This window comes from Zootoca vivipara, chromosome 3 (assembly GCF_965207765.1).
Source record: "Zootoca vivipara chromosome 3, rZooViv2.hap1.1, whole genome shotgun sequence".
NCBI classification, from domain to species: Eukaryota; Metazoa; Chordata; class Lepidosauria; order Squamata; family Lacertidae; genus Zootoca; species Zootoca vivipara.
The window spans coordinates 112,393,889-112,410,724 of NC_142586.1; the positions used below are offsets into that span (position 1 = coordinate 112,393,889).

Consider the following 16,836-nt stretch of genomic DNA (forward strand, 5'->3'; position numbering starts at 1 on the left):
GCCTTTTATGCCCATTAACCTTATTCAACATGTCCTGTGTCTTTATTTACTCCGGGAGGGACCTGGGTATCGCCACGCAACTGGTTCGCTACATTCATTATCTCACCCCACTCAAATGTAAAGGCAGAATAGAAATGGGTGTGTGGATGATCTTCACTGGTTCTTCTTGGTAAGGCCAGATGATGCCCTGAATGTCTAAACTTATTGGATGGATGTTGTAGAGATGAACAAAAGAGTTCATATATTCTACAACATGGATTGTACAACATGGTATTCTACAGCATGGATAATTTCATCCTTGAAATAATTAGCAAACATATAACAACATGCTTCCAGGGATTGACATTATCAGACACCCTTTGGGCCCCTGGGGCCCCGGCACTAACATCACCACTGGGACTTCTACAACTGTCAATGTTGTGGTCTGGCACTACTGGGGCTTGTTGCCACCAGTCACTCATTCACCCTTCCCTTCCTCCTGTTTACATGGTGGTGGTGAACGATATGTGACTCAGGTTAATTCCATGGCTTTGTGGACCAAGGAGGTCACATAGGTGAGGCCAAGCTGTTCTGGTTTTCTTCCCATCCTCCTTCCTTGTGAAGCTGTAGACACCAAAGCATTGCAGTTGTGTAAGGACTTGGTGTCTAACTAAATTCAAAAAAGTGTGTAACCTTGTTTTACAATGGGTCCTTACCATCACAACTTCTAGTATGGGCTAATGTCACATTAACTTTGATGATGGTAACTACAATTTATTTCCTGCACATCATTCTGTAGCCACTTGTTCCTCCTGGTGGGCTGAGCCCTCTGCTCCCTTCTCTTTTGACTCATCTTAGACCAGGGGTCCCCAGACTACGGCCCCCGGGCCGGATGCGGTCCAATTAGCCTCCCAATCCGGTCCGCGACGACCCCCGCCGCCCGCTCTTACGGCGCGCGGCGCGGCGATCTTCAAAATCGGCAAAAAACCGCCGAAAATCCTTTGTGCGCATGCGTATGGGCCTCTCCCGACCCAGAAGAGGTCATTTCCGATGCACTTCCGGGTCGGGGGAGGCCCATACGCATGCGCACAAGCGATTTTCGGCGATTTTTTCCGACCGTGTGCGTGTGCGCATGCGCACGGACGCGCACTCCCCCGCCCTCCGGCCCGCTGCGCACGCACTCCCCTGCTCTCCGGCCCGAAGCCCGGTAAGTCTGGGGACCCCTGTCTTAGACCTAGGTAATGGGGGAAGAAGTCTCTGACTCTTGCAAGGTGGTTTGAACCAGTGGAACTTCTCTTCTAGGCTGACAGAGCTACTCCCCGTTTCCAATGATGCCACAGCAGGTGTGTCAAAGAACAGCTCTTCCAAGCCTAGAGAGCAAGGCAGAGGCAGAGAGAGGGATGGATCTTGCAGCTGCCATAGCAGGGATGGATAAGGCGAGAGAACAAGTTGAGGAAGTGCCCTCCTAGGATCTTCGCTGGCAGATTCCTCCACTCACAGTGGAGGTTGCTACATGCTACTGGAGCCCTCTCTCAGGTCCTCCATCTGCATCATCCCAACTTGGCCACCCCATGAGAGCTCTATCATGAAGGTCCTAGACACATCTGCATGAGAAGGGAATTTCACAGCTTAGTGGCTGCTACTGAGATTGCCCTTTGAGATTCTCATGACAGTGGTAAAACTCCCTCTGTCCTGCGAGGGTCTGTAGGGAAGCTGGCAGTCTTTTATGTATATGGGGCCTGAGACATCCAGGGCTTTAAACAGTAATGTGAGCACCTTGAATTGGACCCAGAAATGAACCGTCAAATAGCGAAGCTGTTTTAAAACAAGGTTTTTATGAGATCTGGATGAACCCCAGGCAGTAATCTGATCAATGCATTTTGGACCAATTGAAGTTTCTGTGTCTCCTCAAGGGCAGGACACATAGTCTGCATTCAAAAGGTACCAGGTTCAGGATTGGGGGAGTCCATGGACTCGAACCTTGGAGATTCTGTGCAAAACAGAACATTCATATGCAGCCAGCAAAATTATGAAGACATTAAACTGGGTGTTTTTATTTCCATTCCATTGTGCCTTGCTATTTGGAACGTATGCAACAAGGTGACAGGTAATAGCAGACTTTTATTTCCATGGATCCCTGAGGACAGCGGGTGTCAGCGCAGCTCCCTCCTTTAGCTTCACATGCTTGTATGCCTCTCAACTTTTCATTCTCAGTTTCTCCTACACAAAGGAAACACATTAACACAAGAGAAAATCACTACAAACTGTTCTACCAAAGGTATAGGACCAGGGCTATATTGAGCATATGTGGCACCAGGGTTCAAAGATCCACCTGGCACACACACCCCAACGTTGCCCAGAGTTGTTGACCTTTTTAGGGGGGAACCCCAAAGTTGTTGACCTTTTTTAAGGAAAGTTTCCCAGAGTTGTCGGGTGCCTGGGGAGTGGGCAACCAATGCAAGCAGCAGAGGAGCTCAGCACAACAAACTGGTCTGAAGTGTCAGCAACTGAGCGAAGGCGGGTGTCTTGTGGTGTAGGCAACGTGTGCTGGGTGGGCCTCTCCACGACCCTATGCCAATCCCAGGCATGCAGGAGGGCAGAGCCAGCCAGCCGCCTCAGCGCCTTGCTGGCTCGCTCTCCCCTGAACTCGCAGCACAGAGCCACCTGCAGCAGAAGAGCCTGCTGCGGTGCTCCAACCGACGGGCGGGCTCTTCTCCGGACTCAACTCTCGAGCCCTGGACTCTCATCCCCGCACCCCTAGCGCTTATGGGTTAGATGGCCCTGTATAGGATTCCATACAGCCATAAATGTAGGAGCGGTAGCAAGAAAGCAAATGTGCCTGTGAGTATTTTTGGTGACCCTTTGTCTTGAGTGAACCGTGTTGGGTGATTAGCATTACTGACTGATGAAACTTGCTGTGAAACCTGGATAATATCTGGAGAACAGGTCTCATCAATTTGGCTTCAATTGTACCATTTGGCTTTGTGCTTACAGCTAACAACTACTTGAAGAACACTTTCTTGCTGCTGCTCCTACGTTTATGGCTTGTGCTTCCAGTGAAAGACTATTTGAAGAACATTTTGTTTGTTCCAAGCAGCAAGAGACATTGGTTCATTATATGTTTATGAGTATCTCCAGGCTTGGTTATGCACATTGCGCTTTAGTTTGCTCATTGTCCAGGAGGTTTATGACTATATATACTGTACTTGTTCTAGTAAAATTGCCCTTTATATTCATAGCCAGTTCTTGTGTTGTTGGTTTGTTGTTTAATGATTGTTATTATACCTGATACTTTTTGTGTACACTTTACAACATTCATTCACAGCCATTGTAATTACATTAAACTGGACTTTCCATCACATTTTGTCTTGCTATTAGGAAAATATGTAGCAGGAGCACCAAGGCCGTCTTAAGCATGTCGGGCGCCCTGGCGCTGTGGTGCGGAGATCGCTCCGGCGCCCCTGCCCCGCCCCGTTTCTTGACGTGGCTGGTGGGTGGGCGCAGCATGGAGCACGGCTGGATAAGGGTTTAAATTGGAACTCAGTCTGGTGAAGATGGAGATATTGAGCAGCTGGAGGGGAGCCCGGTGCCCTGTCGCCTCGCGCCACCCAGCCTTCCCTTAGAGCCGGCCCTGAGGAGCACCAACTGCTAGGGTTCCAGCCATTTTGGCTTCCCAATAATTTTGGGGGTGCCTGGCCCCCCACTATGTCCCAAAAAATCAGGCAGAGGAAGCCAAGCATGGAACCAAGCATAACATGGCTTCAGTGGCTGGCTCTTTCTCCCTTTGCTGCTGCCACGGAAGAGAAGGAAGGAGGAAGCAGCCTCTGGCTGATGGCGGCAGGAGGAGGAGGAAGAGGAAGAGGAGGAAGAGGAAGAGGAAGAGGAAGAGGAGGAGGCTGACTGCCAGAGAGGAGGAACTACCAGCCATTGAAGCTGTGCTGCTGCCGCATTCAGCTCTGCCCCCGGCTCCTCCCGATGTCATAATTAAAGCTTCATTTGGAGATTCTCTTCCATAAAAGAATCATTCTATTGATGTTGGATTCCATGAGTGGAGGACAAAACAAATATAAATCAGTCGTCCTACTTCAGCCATATCTTCTACAAAAACAGAAACACTATTGGTAATGCATTTTACTAATATGGATGGATGGCAGCTAACAAATTGAGGCTGAATCCTAACAAGACAGAAATACTGTTTGAGGGGACAGTGGACAGTGGACAGGCAGGTGTGGAGGACTCCCTGGTCCTGAATGGGGTAACTGTCCCCCTGAAGGACCAGGTGCATGGCCTGGAAGTCATTTTGGACTCACAGCTGTCCATGGAAGTGCAGGTCAATTCTGTGTCCAGGGCAGCTGTCTACCAGCTCCATCTGGCAGGCTGAAACCCTACCTGCCTGCAGACTGTCTCGCCAGAATGGTGCATGCTCTAGTTCTGCCTGGACACTGAGGTCCAGCTCTGAGGACCTTCTGGCGGTTACCTCGCTGCGAGAAGTGAGGTTACACGGAACTAGGCAAGAGGGCTTTCTCGGTAGTGGCGCCCGCCCTGTGGAACTCCCTCCCACCAGATGTCAGGGAAATAAACAACTATCTTACTTTAGAAGACATTCGAAGGTAGCCCTGTTTAGGGAAATTTTAAATGTTTGAGGCTTTATTGTGTTTTTAATGTTCTGTTGGAAGCCACCCAGAGTGGCTGGGGAGGCCTAGCTAGATGTGTGGGGTATAAGAAAGAGATGGGGTTAATAACCATTCTCATTTGTTGAGATTGCCCAACAATGTGTGAGAAATAGATGTGTTCCATGATTCTTACATATCACCATCTTAACTATGTATATATTCAACTTCTTCCTCAATAGCTTTTTGCCTGTCTATGCCTATTGTGTCCACCATCAAGTGATCCCCACCACTCTTGTTGGCTGACGCTTCCAGCAAAACACATGTTAGTCTTTCATGCAGACTTCCACAACCTGCCATCCTCTAGATGTTGTTGGACAATATCGCCTATGATCCCAGACTGGCCATGTTGGATGAGGCTGATGGGGAAACTATAGGAGAATTTTACTCTCCCCACTGCACTGAATATTTGGCAAAATGATCCCTCTTGTTTTGCCATCCACAAATAGCTTGGAGAGTATTGTGGCGGGGAAAAGTTTTGCTCATCCTAAAGATAGATGACAATAGATTATTGCTAGGGGACAAATGATAGGTTATATGCATGGCAGATGGCAAACAGCAGGTGTCAGGTGGTAGGTGATAGATAGATAGACGTGCCTATAAAATAAGCCATGGCACGATTTTCTTGAAGCAACAAAATATAAGACATACCCCAAAAATAAGCCGTACCGGGGCAGTGGTGGGAGCAGGTCTGGATGGTGCTTCTGTAACGAAGAGTAAAAGGAAGATGCCTGTCCTTGCCGGAACCGCCACATGGAGCTCAGACCGAGCGGGAGCCGACAAAAGCTGCAGCACGCGCTGTGCCGAGCCCCGACCTAGCGGGACCTGGCGAGAGTCGCGGTGCGCGCCGCGCCGAGCCCCAACCCAGCGGGAGCCGGCAAGGGCAGCGGCACGCGCTGTGCCAAGCCCCGACCTAGCGGGACCCGGCGAAAGTCGCAGCGCCCCGACCCAGTGGGAGCTGGCAAGGGCAGCGCCGCACGCCACGCCAAGCCCCGACTTCAGAGAGCTCTGAAGTGACAATTTCCTGGCTCCCAACTCACTCTCAGCTATCACGCTCCCAGCTACTGCATTTAAAGCAAAAGAGAAATGCCAACCGAAGTCCGAAGGCTGGGGATTGTTTGCTTTTTCATTTACATGTAAATAATTATGCACTCGTAATAACCAAAGCCGGGACCTCCTGGTACGCTGCCAATGAGAGATCTCTGGCAGCTCCGATTCAGAGCTCCAGACTCACAGCAGTTTAGCAGCTATTTAAGGCGCCCCTCCACCGGTTGTTGACTGAGCATCAGGCAGGCTCTATTTGAGGTGCATGCAACGCGCACTCTCAAGCCAGCTCGGGAGGCTGGTTCAGCAGCCCGAAAGCTCTGCCCTTTAACCCTAGAGGTTTGGCCGCTTTGTGGTGAAAGGGCAGTCTGCACAAACTCATGATCCCAGGGTCGGGGTGGGGAGGTCAGCTGGTAAGCCTCCTCCCCAGCCCATATAACTCGCACCTGATAGGCTCTGCCATGCTGAAGGACTCAGCAAAAGCCGCAGTTGCAAAACTCTGACTGTGAAAGCTCTGTAAGGATACCAGCCCAGTTGTTGTACCATACTTAATAAAAAAAAATAAGACATCCCCTGAAAATAAGCCGTGGTGTGTTTTTTTGGAGGAAAAATAAATATAAAACGTGTTTTATTTTAGGAGAAACACGGTAGATAGATAGATAGATAGATAGATATAGATAGATATAGATAGATAGATAGATAGAGATAGATGATAGATGATAGATGATAGATGATAGATGATAGATAGATAGATAGATAGATAGATAGATAGATAGATAGAGGACTCAGCTATACAGCTGCAAAGAAAACATTTTAAGTGTGTTGTAAAGCGCATTATACAAATGTGACGCTAGGTGGTAATGGTGAGCTATGACAAATTACATATATTTTCACAGTGTTTTTTAAATATGTGTCTAGATTCCACCATAGAGGAAAACTGTGGTGTATCAAGATATGATATTAGTTATTTCTGCTTAACATATCTGCTGAGTTGCTTTCGCTTAACAAGATAGCTTGCAAATTTGCATTAATAGTTAGTTGATGTTGCTGAAACCCCCACTGTGGAATTCCATCACCATGTAAGTACTTTCCCAATTCCAAGGAAATACACTCTTTTAGCCCATAGGTGACACCAGTCCCTCTATGTCCTTAATCTCTGTTCTGGCTTGTGTTACTAAAAATCTATATTTTCAGATCCTGAGTACTTGGGCATTTCTGTCTACAAATAAAAACATACAAACCATATTCATAATCAGAGACTATTGCAGAAGGATGGAGCCAGTGTGGTGTAGTGGTTAAGAGTGGTAGACTCCTAATCTGGGGAACCGGGTTCACGTGTCCGCTCCTCCACATGCAGCTGCTGGGTGACCTTGAGCTAGTCACACTTCTCTGAAGTCTCTCAGCCCCACCCACCTCACAGGGTGTCTGTTGTGGGGGAGGAAGCGAAAGGAGAATGTTAGCCACTTTGAGACTCCTTCGGGTAGTGATAAAGCAGGATATCAAATCCAAATCCAAACTCTTATTCCACCTCTACCCTCCTGTAGTACAGCTGGGCAGTACACATGGGTTTGGTTCCAACTCAATAACTTTTCAATTAATATTTTTACAGCCAACAGGGGGTCAAAGCGATAGAAGGAGAAGAGAAGAAGTGTTTGGATTTGATATTCCACTACCCTAAGGAGTCTCAAAGCAGCTAACAATCTCCTTTCCCCTCCTCCCCCACAACAAACACTCTGTGAGGTGAGTGAGGCTGAGAGATTTCTGAGAAGTGTGACTAGCCCAAGGTCACCCAGCAGCTGCATGTGGAGGAGCGGGGAAGCGAACCCGGTTCACCAGATTACGAGTCCACTGCTCTTAACCACTACACTCTCATAGAACACAAGCTGGCCAGGCTGGTAACAGATGACTTCCAACCCCATTTTATTCTTCTGTTATTTATGTTCAAATGTTTTTAATTTCAATGCATATCTTACCTGCAGAAAACAGAAGCATCTCAGAAAACAGAAGGGCAACCACGAAAAGGCACTGCAAATACATTGTTGAAGCTTGACTCAGATGGATCTCAACTTGAACGGCATGAGAAGTCAACTGAGGGAGAATGCTCTGATGATACTTCTATGTCTTCTTGAAGGTTGATTGCCTACCTATTTATAGGGTTCTTGACATACAGACACGTAATGATCTTTATGCAATGCATGTGATGACAGAAGTAGAAAAAAAAGGTTATTATCTTATACGTTGCTTGTTGTTAATCAGGAAGATATAATCTTCAAGGAACATAAACTTCCTGACATTACCCCTGATATTTTTTCTGAGTTCAGGAACAAAATAATTGTTTTTAAAACTCTCTGTCTATATTTTATTTCCTGCTTTAGGTGTTGAGGTCCACAACTGCTATCCCTCAAGAAGACAAGGCGTACCAAAGCAAGGACATACTGAACAGTACATTGAGTTGCTGAATGACTGACGGTTCAGCAGATTGGAAAGCTGGTTAACAACTGAGTGGAAAAATATAGTCAAAGAATCGTAGGACTGTAGAGCTGGAAGGGACGCAAGGGTTATCTCATCCATCATCCTGCAATACAGGATTCACAGTTAGAATTCCTGAGAAATGAGGAAGTCTGTTCCACTCTTGAACAGTTCTGTCAGAAATGTCTTCCTAATGTATAGCTGGAATCTCATTCCTTGTAAATTTGAATTCATTGGTTCAGATCCTACCCTCTGGAGCAGAGGAAAACAAGTCTGCTCCATTTCGCATGTGACAGCAGTTCAGATATTTGAAGATGGCTACATATCACCTCTCAGTCTTCTGTCCTTCACACTAAACATAGTCAACTCCCCCATAAGGCTTGGTTTCCAGACCCTTGACCACCTTGGTTGTTGCCCTCTCTACATGTCCCATTGTGTCAATATCCTTCTTAAACTGTGGTGCCCCAAACTGGACAAAGGCAGGGCTTGACTAAATGCAGTTGGGAGCCTCTTGACTACAACAATTGTCACTTGGATTTTGAGAAACCTCAAACCTGGACAGGAAACATCAGGAACATTCTATAATGTAATTGGGATGGAACCATATCTTGCAACACATATTTTAAAGATGAGTTTCACACCTGCATTTTTAACTTGTTTTAATGAGTGGGATACACTGCTTTATCTGTGGTGAGCAGAAATAAGCTTTCTTGGCTTTTAGATATGATAAAAATGGTCCCTCAAGACCTTTGGTGTCCTGAGACCCTTAATAAAAATGATCTTGGACAATCTTGGTAAAATAGGAAGATTTTATTAATACGGTACATTTGCAAATGGGTGGTTGCAGCATGAAATGCCAGCAAGCACACAGATCAAAACATCTTTCATAGCTTTTCAAGTCTAAAATTCCTCTCTCCCCCCCCCTTACAGAGAAGGTGTGGAAAGCCCCCAGCTGGTAACAGCACCCCAGTTTCCTCTATAATAATTTCCACGACGCATCAGCGGACTGCCTTTTCACCACAAAATGTTCCATCGCCAACTTTCATCTTTATGTTTGTTAGTTTAGCAACAGGTGTTAACCACAACATTGCAACATCATATGTGCAACTTTCATACCTTATTAGTTTAGCAACAGGTGTGAAACCCCCAACCTTGACACATGGAACTTTCATATTTATGCCGACCACACACTGCATCCCGTGATCTTGGGTATTTTTGCACCTGCGCTGTACCTTCTTCTGATCTGCTTTTGTGGTTAATGATTAACTTAGCTGCTAGCTTCATGCTTTTCAGAACTTGCTTTTTTGTGTGAGAAGAACAAAATAGACATTTTATGATTTCTACTGCTAAGGTAGAAGCATTTTACTTAAAAATATATTTTATTTAAGCTATAGGTAAAGTGAATAACTATAAGCCTGAGGGGGAAAATAAATGGCTATGGGTGCAGCCTATTACATGTGCTGAATAAAAGTGAATAAAACATCTTATTTCTTACAAGCCATGAAGAGGCAACGTTGATCATTTCTCATATTGGCTTCCCCGACTGAAGATCCATCTCTTTTTTCAGGTAGTCAAGCTTAAGAAAATGCAATGGCCTGGAGCTGAACATCATTTTTTCTTGCAGCACACTTGATCACTGTCACAGTCATGTTGTATAATGTAATCATAGAATCATAGAATTGTAGAGTTGGAAGAGACCACAAGGGCCATCCAGTCCAACCCATTGCCAAGCAGGAAACACCATCAAAGCATTCCTGACAGATGGCTGTCAAGCCTCTGCTTAAAGACCTCCAAAGAAGGAGACCCCACCACACTTCTTGGTAGCAAATTCCAAGAAGTCTATACTATACTGGGGCATTACTGAGGCATTATAATCTATACTGGGGCATTCTGGTGCTCAGAAGTCTTTGATCCTTTTCTGCACCTGTCTCAGTACTCATCTAGCCAAGGTCACAGAGTTCATCTCTGGATATGGCTGAACCCTCTCCGACCAGCTCAAGGGTACTCTTGGATCCAGCTGTGTCACTGGGGATATAAGTGACATCAGGTGCCTGGGGACAATCTTTCAGCCATTATCCTGTCTGGATAGAAACACTGGCCATGATCATTCACACTTCCAGAGTCTCCAAATTGAACTCAAGTAGTGTGTTGCTCAGAGTTGCCTTTGAAAACTATTTTGCAAAGACAGCTAATCCAAAATGCAGTTGGAAGATTCTTGACCACAACAATTGTCACTTGGATTTTGAGAAAGTTCAAACCTGAGGAGGAAACATCAGGAATATTCTATAATGCAATTGGGATGGAATCATATCTTGCAGCACATATTATAAAAATGACATTCACACCTGCATTTCTTTCATGTTTTTAATGAGTGGAATACACTGCTTTATCTGCGTTGAGAAGAAATAAGTTTTCTTGGCTTCCCTGACTGAAGATCCATCTTTTTTTCCAGGTAGTCAAGGTTAAGAAACATGCACTGGCCAGGAGCTACACATCATTATTTCTCACAGCACATTTCTTTGTTGCCACCACAGTCACTATAGTCTTCGCTTCGTGGGGCGCATATTTTAGCAGAGCTGGGAATTACACACTCATATCCTGCATGTTTACAATATTCTCCGTTAGCTCCTGTAAGAGAGGGAAATGGAAAGAAATTTAGACAGATAAATACCGGTAAGGAGAATGAGATTCTGACCTGCCAGGCAGGCTGATCAAACAAAGAGAGGAGGGGTGACTGAAAGAGAGAAGATGAACAGAGTGAGATAACATAGAGAGATTTATTGCTGTAATTGGTTTCCTTATTTTCCACATTTATTTTAAAGTGGGCTGTCACCAAATTGGACCCTGCTGCCTGGTGCACCGGTGTCGCCTATTCTTAGTTGACTAAAGCATTTTCCTTATTTTTCACATTTATTTTAAAAAATAAATAAATAATTCCTTCCATCAGCACCTTAGAGACCAACTAAGTTCGTCATAGGTGTGAGCTTTCGTGTGCATGCACACTTCTTCAGATACACTGAAACAGAAGTCACCAGACCCTTATGTATAGTCAGAGGGTGTCGCCTATTCTTAGTTGACTAAAGCATTTTCCTTATTTTTCACATTTATTTTAAAAAATAAATAAATAAAAAATTCCTTCCATCAGCACCTTAGAGACCAACTAAGTTTGTCATAGGTGTGAGCTTTCGTGTGCATGCACACTTCTTCAGATACACTGAAACAGAAGTCACCAGACCCTTATGTATAGTCAGAGGGTGTCGCCTATTCTTAGTTGACTAAAGCATTTTCCTTATTTTTCCACATTTATTTTAAACAAAAAACTCTAGGCATTGAATTCTGGATTTCTGAAATCCTGGATTTTTAAGCTTCAGTGTTCCAGGTTCTATATAACCATTGCATAATAGTATTCCTAAATATTCATGATAAGATTTAAACCAACGTACATATATTTATAATATACGTCTATGTACAGGGGTGGCCCATACTGTTTCACCACCTGAGACGAAAAAGAGACATAGGGCTGGATTTAGGATAGCCTCCTTCTTCTCCGGGATCATCTTTACAATGGTCCTGGTTGTGGGCAGGACCGCGAGCCAGTTCCACCCCCATGGGCGGAGTAGAAGCCTCCGTGCCAGGGTGGCACCACAATCATCCCAGGCCTATTTGGCCAATCAATTTTGAGCTGGATGATTGAGGGGAGTTTAAAAGAGGCCACGCGACGTGTGATGAGCATCTGTTTCGCACTGCCGGACACCCTCCCCCCCTCCCTGTCTTTATATGTGTGAGCTTTGGCCTTGCTTTGGACTTCGGTTGGCCGCCTGTCTTGGAGCAGGGGCCGGGTAGGGATTTTTTCCCATTTGGCAAATTGGCACTGGCCACTTGGTTTTTCACCTACCTCTTAGCCATCATCACAACTTTTTAAGGTTTGGCGGTTAGGCATTGGCACATTCATTTTTGGGGGGAGGGGAGGTCAGCCATCGCCTGCCCCTCCACTTGATATGGGGTATTCTGTTATAGGAATCCAGGGCCTGGATCCTGTTCGAAGTCCGCTTCAGGGGCTAGGGCCACGCCAGGCCTCTGGGAACACCGAGGTGAGCTGCAGGCGGGATCCCCCGATGTGGCTCCCTCTTGAGTGGTTTACCTTACTTGACTACCTGCAAAGGGGGCAGGAGTCGGCTATAGCCTTCGCCAATGCCTAAGCCAATACCACTCCTGTAATTCAATCCTCTATAATAATATCCAAGTGTCTCTGCGTCCAGTCCCTGTGTGCATGGGATTGCAATACTGCGCATGTGCCCCACGGACAGCCGTTGGGACTTGGAGGCTCACGTGCGCCGCCGGGACTGTAGGCTCTTGCCGCTCACTGTGATGGGAGGGATTGACTACGTGAACGGAGTCCTCCTGAGAGGAGCTGCCAACGCCGACGCAGTTGCCGCCCCCGCCTGCCAGCACCGGCCACAGCCCTGGCAGTGCCGCCGATGCCAGTTCACGGGGGCCAGACATGCTGGGTACAGGGGGTGGCGCGGGGGCCAGGCTGGCCAAGCCCTCCTTCGTCTCCTACATCAGCCCGGAGGTAGGTCGGGCCCTGAGGGGACCAGGAGAGACTGTTGGTCTGAGAGGAAGGGAGTACGCGCGGGCGGGTGGGGCTGGCTGGCAGCGCGCGGGACGAGGAGGGAATTGGGACTCATTGGGAGAAGGGTTTATCTACACATTCCTGGTAAAAATAAATCAGGAGTCCCTCCAGGAAAATTATGTGTTTCTGTTAATGACCATGATGGTACCAGGGAAGTTCTCAAACAAGACATGATGACAATACACATAGTCCATCACCAATTATAGCTCACTGTTCTAGCACCCGCTAATTTAACGGGCTTCATGATACTAGTAATTCAATAAAGTTGTGGCCAAAATTTTATCCAATAACCTTAAACTAAAATTCTGTGTCTGTGTGAATTATTTTAATAAGGGGGGCCACACAAACACATTAACTATTCCTAACCTAGGGCAGGATTTAGGATAGCCTCCTTCTTCTCCCTCCCTCCTACAAACACATTATCTATTCCTTAGCTCTTCCATGGCCATGCTAGTCCTAGATGACTTCAAATCCCATATTTTTCATCTGTCATTGATGTCTCAATGTTTTTTTTAATTTCAATGCATGTCTTACCGGCAGAAAACAGAAACATCTCAGAAAACAGAAGGGCAACCACGAAAAGCCAGCGCAAACGCATTGCTGAAGCTTTACTCAGATCTGAAGTTGAGCAGCAAGAGCAGACTACTGAGGAAGAATACTCTGGTGATCGTTCTGTGCCTCCTGGACCACTTACTAGCCACCTATTTGTAGGGTTTTGTGGTATACTGACACGTAAGCTCTGTTCATGGGTAATCCGGATGTGATGCACGTGATGACAGGAATGATTAATCAAGGATACAAAAGAAAAACATAAAGTGAAGTTCATGACATTAACCATGAAATATTTTCAGAGTTCAAGGATTCAGTGGCATCTATTGTTTTAACAGTTGCTGTTTCCTGCTTTCAGCATTGTGGCCCATGGTTGTTGCTCCTCAAGGAAACATGGAGTACCAAAGCAAGGAAATACTGAACAGTGTGCATTAACTTAGGGAAGTTTTCTGGATTTGGTGCACAGTAAATTTGATTTTATAACCCTTTGGTTGACAGCTGAGTGGAACACTAAGAGCACTATTGCTATTCTGGCGGCCACACAGAGTGGCTGGAGAAATAGAGCCAGATGAGGAAGGTATACATGATAAAATTATTATTATTACTACTACTACTACTATCTGAGACAACTGTTGTGATACACAGGACCAAATGCTTTGAATGCAAAAGTGTTCAGTTTGCATAGGAGACTGTAGGAAAGATGTTGTTTTGGTGCTCTGAGAGCATCCACAATATGGTTGAATGCAACTGAGGGAGATTTCATAACAAGAAGAAACTACATTATATTTAGTCAAATCATTATTTCCTTGCTTTGATACACTGTGTCTCCCTGTGGGGTAGTAGGCATGGACCACAATGCCTGAAAGAGGAAATAACATATCGGCAGAAACTTTTAAAACAATAGATGCTGCTGAACCCCAGGACCCTGAATAATGGGAAATGTCGTGGACTTTACTGTCTGCTCCTTGAACATTATGGCTTCCCAAGGAATAAAAACAGAATATATGGCGATTAACTTTTTTTTTTGTCTCCTTGATTACGTTTATGTCATCACGAGGAGTACATCTGAATCATCCATTCATTGGGCTTAGATGTCAGTACGTTACAAAATCCCATTAATAGATCAGCCTTCAGCCTTCCAGAAGACACAGAACATTAATCAAAGTATTCTGCCTCAGTAGTGAACTTCTGTACCCAGGGCATGTGGGCCTGTATATGACTGCAGCCTCCCTAATTATTCCACTCAGTTGCCAAGCAAAGGGTCTGAAATGGAATTTACAGCCCACGGAATGCTGAATATTTCATCATGCCAATGCACTGATCAGCACTTCCTTGATTTGGTATACTGTGTCTCCCTGAGCAGTAGTAGTCATGGACAATATCACCTATATAATTTTGTTAATATATTCATTAAATTTATGTACGAACATTTTATCTGAAGATAACAGGGTGGTTCACAACATTAAAATACAAAATGGAATCACAAAATATATAATAAATGCATAATAAAACAAATGAAGAAACAAGAAATGTTATGGAATCCAGAACTCTGCATGAATAGCGTCATGAACTTTACTCTCTGTTTCTTGAAAATTCACAACAGAAGTGCTGAGAGTCAGTGGCGTCGCAATGGGGGGGCGTGGGGGGGCGTTACGCTCTGGTTCAATGTCTGCAGGGGTAACAAGAAATTACCCCACGGGGGGGGGGGGTTCGTGGTGGCACAAGTAGCCATCGCGCCGCTGCATGTGTCGTATGTAGTCCCTTGTTCTCTTTTAAGTTATAACAGCAATGTCACCCACCTGAGAGGTGCTGGACCTGAGTTCTGGTGGGTTCAAGCTGAAGGAAGCCCTGGGGATGGAAAATACAGGGCCTAGTTCCAGATGTCACCCACAGTCAGCATAGCCCATGAAGGGAGTTATATTCCAGCAACATCTCAAGGTCCACAGGTTTCCCACCCCTTGATCTATGAGCATTACAGACCATATTTTATACAGTGCTCCCTTGACTTACGAAGTATTCGACTTACGAAATTTCGCGTTACGAATGAAAAAGAATGGCCGACGCTCACGTTTTTTCCGGCATCCGAAAGGGAAACTGTTGCGGTTTAGATGGGGTTTTCTCGACTTACAAATTTTAGATGTGGTTTACTCGACTTACAAATTTTTCCTTTTCCAATGCATTCCTATGGGTAACCGCTTTTTTCGACCTACGAATGTGCATTCGGAACGGATTAAATTCGTAAGTCGAGGGACCACTGTATTTATGATAAAATATCCAGGGTGAGTATTGATTGACAAGATGGAAATGTTAATTATCAAGTACCTAGGAATCAACAAAATATTACTGAACTGTCAAAAATATATACATACATTTTATAGATTAAAAAAAAAAGCTGATGGAAAAGAGCTGGAAGGAGAAATAAAATTCCTTGATGTAGTAGAGTATATGATTTCCGTGTGGCTCCATCGCACAGCGCCCCCCTGCCCACCCGGCGCCCTGGCGCCCCGCGCCACTAGAGTCAATGGGCAAGCCACCCCTGCCAACCGTATATTGTTAGGCCCAACATTTGTCAGGTTCAGAAAAACAAGTTATCATCTCTCTTAAGAACTGAGATCAGGCAAAAGTGCAAAAAGAAGAACAACCCAGAGCTTGTTAGTATTTTTCATTCTCCCATTGCTATTGGATCTCGTGATCCACACTGGTTACAGGTTACATTGCCTACAGACAGCCACCCAATCTTAAACAACTCCTCACCCACAATAATACAACCACCAGACTTAACATGGACACTGGTACCAGAGCCTGCAATAAACCCAGATGCCAACTTTGCTGCCACATACACCCAGACAACACCATTACTGGCCCCAACAACATCCAACATACCATCTCAGGACTATTTAATTGCTCATCCTCTAACATTGTGTATGCCATCAAATGCCAACAGTGCCCTTCAGCTCTCTATATTGGACAAACAGGCCAAACCCTACACCAAAGGATAAATGGACATAAATCTGACATCAGGAACCAGAAGACAGAAAAACCAGTAGGAGAACACTTCAATCTCCCAGGACATTCTATACAAGATCTCAAAGTAGCTGTCTTACTACAAAAGAATTTCAGAAATAGACTGGAAAGAGAAGTTGCTGAATTGCAACTTATCACCAAGCTCAAAACCATGGAGGGACCTGGTTTGAACAGAGATATCGGATTCTTATCTCATTATACATGATAAGCGATCTTCAGCCATCTCAACCCTTGCTTTTTCATGCAAAACCATTTGCAGTCGTTTGCGGTCATCAACAGCTATCAGTCAGTCAATCACCCATTTGCACCACCCTTCTGAGTGATCCCCCCTCCCCATCCCCACCCCTCCCCACCCCTTCTCTACATAAGTGCCTGGAAACTTCCATTTCACTGTATCTGAAGAAGTGTGCATGCACACGAAAGCTCATACCAAAATAAAAACTTAGTTGGTCTTTAAGGTGCTACTGA

At 45.4% G+C, this 16,836-nt stretch overlaps 1 long non-coding RNA gene across 1 annotated transcript; it reads right to left on the reverse strand.

Annotated features, from left to right (window-relative positions):
* Positions 1 to 2,006: 2,006 nt before the first annotated feature.
* On the reverse strand, positions 2,007 to 7,993 carry LOC148686418 (uncharacterized). The gene is made up of 2 exons (XR_015949398.1): positions 7,667 to 7,993; positions 2,007 to 2,199 (listed from the first exon to the last, which is right to left on the reverse strand). It is a non-coding gene; the product is annotated as an uncharacterized LOC148686418 (long non-coding RNA).
* Between the last annotated feature and the right edge of the window lie 8,843 nt (positions 7,994 to 16,836).